Raw genomic sequence first — 4,628 nt, forward strand, 5'->3', positions numbered from 1 at the left:
AAATATAGTAACCATGGCCTAATAAGAACATGATAAAAAGGGGTCCAGACCCCCTGAGTGTCTAGGTCATTCCACCATCAAGCCACCTAGACCAGCAGAAATGCTAGCAGAGGTGAAGAGAAGCTGTCATGGCTGGTACAGAAAGGAGACGATAAGCATCCGCTGCAGCCTTGGGGCCAGCCACAGAACTGGGGCCTGCAACTCATCCCATATCCTTCTCTTACAGCTTTCGCTACAAACCGTGGCCATCCAGAATCCCGGAGAAGCTGAGACAAGGTGGAGTGAATTCAACACGAGAAGCAAGTGGATCTAAGTAGTGCCAGAGCTGGACCAGAGCAGACGCTGTTGGCGCCCCGGGGATCCCTTTCCCCAAACTGCTACGCTTACCCCCCGCTGCCAACTGAATTCCTGCTAACAGCTCACACTTGCTACTCCACCAGCAAGTTGTCCTTGGCTGATTGGAGCCACCTCACAGCTTATATCACCCACAGTCCAGGCTGCCTGTGACGAATGACTGCCCATCATTGGGGGGTGTACAGAAGCCCAGCTCCCTTGGCTCAAGGTGGGACAACTCTGGGCTGCCATTTCCACTCCAGAGCTCCCTGCAAGATCATGCTGAGGCTAGACTTTGCTGACATCATCCTCTGGCTCGGCTGCTTCTTCTTCCCTGTCTGACTTCCCTTGTTCCCTTACAGGTTTCTCCGGAGAGCACACCTTAGCACATCACATGCACATGAATCCTCACCTTGGATTCTACTTCGAGAGAACCCGATCTGAAAATGCAAAAGTGATTTCAATTTCAAGGTGAACACAAAATTTAAACGAAACTTAAATTGAATGACAAATGCAGTTTGAAGTCATCCTCTTGACCAGTGATTCCCAGACCTGGGATTGAAATCACATGGCAGATTTCTTCAAATGCCTTTTGCTAGGTCCTGTACGAGGCCTCCTTCACCAAAACTCCACAGGTGTGACTGAGAAGTCTCACTTTTTGTAAAGTTCTCCTGGTATTACTGGTTATTAAGATTTCGGAATCCATTAGTTTAGACAATTCATTTGTATTGGATGGTTTTGACATATCTCTATATGAACTTGTAGAATGTGCCAGATGCAAGTGTGAGGCCCCTCCCAATAGTGCAAGTCTGCAATTCGGTAAACTAGTCATTACACATCAATATTCCTTAATTGAAAAAAAAATTATCTCGATTTTAAATCAAACTTAGGATGACTATTCACTACAAATATACCTTAATGTGAAATCTGACAAACATTTCTGAATATTGTACATTTCGTTGATTACATTTTACAAAATGATGATGATTCTTTTTACTTTATAAGTTGATACGTATCGCTGTACTGGTCGCTCGCTGTAGACTAGGGAATGCTGGGGTAACAAGCACCACCAAAATCTCAGTGACATCACAGGGGAAAAGGGTATTTCCCTTTCATACAAAGTCCACAGCATGTCTGGGCTCCTGTTCAGAGCGGCTGCCCTCCAGGCCCAGCCCCCGGCCGTGCAGGAAACTTCCAGCTTAAGGTACTTCCATCTCAACGTGAGGCTTAGAGTTCACTGCTGCTGGGGAGGCTCACGCTGGAAATTGAACGCTGTAGCCCTCAGGCTCCATTGACCGCACAGGTCATAACCTATTGGGCAGAATAAGGAATACAAGAAGTGCAAGGGCCACCAAGGGAGAGTAATCCCCAAGAAAGGGGAATCCTGCTGTATGCCCAGAATAAGGGAGGAACGGCATATTGGGAAGACCAGCGATGTCTACAACAGTTATTAAATAAAATGCAGAAGATTCATGAAAGTAGAAAAAAGAAATATATATATATGTATGTATGTATGTATGTACGTGTATATATACATATATATGTATATATATGTATATATATATTCCACCACTGCTATCGGATTTTGGTTTATTTCCCTTGAATCATTGAAAATACAAGTTCTTTTGAATAATGTTTATTTTTATTTTACATTTACTCAGTCTCGCTGTGGAATATTTTGAAAGTATATCAATGTGTGCCCAAAAAATTAAAACCCTTATGATCCCACCTCTAAAATACAACCACATATGATTTTTAATCAAAATTGGAATCATAATATTTACTCTTATTTATATTTGTTCTCCTTATCAATTTATACAAATTCAACTTTTAATCCCACTGTGCTAATGATCATTAATTGTGATTTCAGGCCAGGACCTCAGTTACTCTGTCTCTAAAATGGGGGTATTACAGGAGATCACCTCTAAGATGGTCTTCCAGCTCTGGTGATTTGTGACTATATGCAACTCCTGGTGTTTGTATACCTTCCTCTTTCTCTTCTCCTCTCATCCACAGGCTCTTCCTCAGACTAATCATACCTGGGAGAATGAAGACCTTAAACCAGCCTCCTTCAGATTCCACTTTCAGGACCCAGAATAGCTTCACGGGGTAGGGCTTCTGTCTGTCAGCGTGATGCCCTGAGACCTCAGTTGTTTTCAGCCTGCTACACTAAATCTCCTTAGGGCCCCCAGTCCCTGACCAAATCATTGTCACAAATTTTTGCCAAACCAGACGACCATTACTTGCAATTGATGAATCTTAGCATCTCTGATTAGAAAAGAATATTGGGGCTTGTTCCCCTCATCAATAAAATGTAAGCTCATAAAACAAGGTCTTTGTTTTGTTCACAACTTGTACACCTGTCACATAGGAAGTTTCTGGAACATAGTAGGTGCTCAGTATTTGATCATTTGAATAAGTGATTCTAACACTATCCCTACCCTTTTCTAGCAGTACAAAGAAGGACTCCTGCAACATGCGTTTCTATCTCTCCAACAGCTGAGAACTGATTATGTTCCTGAATAACCAGTCCCACTGCTGCACTGAGAAGCAGGACTAACTGGAGGATGGCAGTGTGGGGCTCAGCACATCCACTACCCCAACTGTTAAGTCAAGAACTGAGGAGCCCTGGGGGTGCACATGTCACATGGGCAAACGTTGGCTCTGGGAGTGGACATACAACCTTCATAAACAATAACTTTCCTATTTGTAGGCTGTATAATACTTTATAGGACTTTTATGCCCTTTCTAAAAATCCTACCTTGAGGGTTAGGCAGAGGCAGGATTTAAATTCAGCATTTGTTGAACTGAGCCTTTCTGCAATTTTTACATTGGTCACCAGGGGGTGCACTTGTTGCTTAAATCGTCTCCATCATCCTTGTGGCTGGGGACCTGCAGTCTGAGGGCAATATGGAATTTGAAGAATTAATTACAGACATTTAGATCCTACAACAAAGGGATGATGCTAAAAGTAAGATTACCCAGTGAGACAGATACTGGGGGCACATCACATCTACTGAGAAGGGTGGATAGAAATCCTTCCTTCACCACTGATTAAATAACCAGGGTAGGGGTGGGGGTTACCTGACTGGCTCAGTCAGAGGAGCATGAGACTCTTGATCTTTTTGGTCATGAGTTCGAGCCCCATGTTCGGTGTAGAGATTACTTAAATAAAAACAAACAACAGGGCGCCTGGGTGGCTCAGTTGGTTGAGCGACTGCCTTCGGCTCAGGTCATGATCCTGGAGTCCCTGGATCGAGTCCCGCATCGGGCTCCCTGCTCGGCAGGGAGCCTGCTTCTGCCTCTGACCCTCCCCCCTCTCATGTGCTCTCTCTCATTCTCTCTGTCTCAAATAAATAAATAAAAATCTTTTAAAAAAAATAAAAATAAAAAATAAAAACAAACAACAAACAAACAAAAAACTTGGAGAGCCAGAGGAGAGAAAGCCAAAGACATTCTGCTGACTATTATAGTTTCAAGGTGAAGAGATCTCGGGGTCTTGCTGACCCTGAAGGAGAGTCACAGAGACATTACCTGCCAGTGCTACCTTATTCTCTAAATCTCCGGCAGTCTCCTAAAATGTTAGGGCCATAAGGAAATGCAAGAGCATCTAAGCATTTCCTTCAACCTTCCATTTTATAGACGGGGAAACCAAAGCCCAGAGAAAAATAAATTACTTGCCCAAGATGAACCTACCATCTAACGGCAGAGCCAGAATTAAAACTCAAGAGTTCATTTCACTGAGTATTTGATAGTTTGGCTGGGGAGGGGGTGGTCTTTAGAAATAACCCTTTGGATTCAGGGCAGCCTAAACTCTATTGGTAATAAGACTGGTCTTTTTAGAAGAGGTTTTTGATTATGACATCTTTGCTCAAAAGAGAAAAGAGAGAGAGAAGAGAGAGAAGGATGGGGGAAGGGATGGGAAAAGAAAGGAAGGGAGGGAAAGAGAGGAGAGAGGAAGAGAGGGGAGGGGAGGAGAGAGGAAGGAAAGGGAGGGGAGGGGAGGGGAGGAGAGGAGAGGGGAGGCGAGGGGAGGAGAGAGGAAGGGAAGAGAAAGGGAGACTAGAGTTTTCTGCTGGCTTGTCTCCAGGCAGCCTCTGGTACTGCACTCTTCCTAACAACTGCAGCTACGCTGCATTGTTTGAAGTACTCATCTTTTTTTCAAAATCAAAAGATGAAGGATAAACTCCCAAAACAAAAGGCATTTTTCTTCCAAGGGCTTAGACAAATCATAATTCAAGGACAAAAGAGTCAAGGGTGAGCAATCCCTCAAAAACCATCTGCAGAACAATTAC

Source organism: Leptonychotes weddellii, chromosome 11 (genome assembly GCF_054177405.1).
Source record: "Leptonychotes weddellii isolate Sample4059 chromosome 11, ASM5417740v2, whole genome shotgun sequence".
Classification (NCBI taxonomy): Eukaryota; Metazoa; Chordata; class Mammalia; order Carnivora; family Phocidae; genus Leptonychotes; species Leptonychotes weddellii.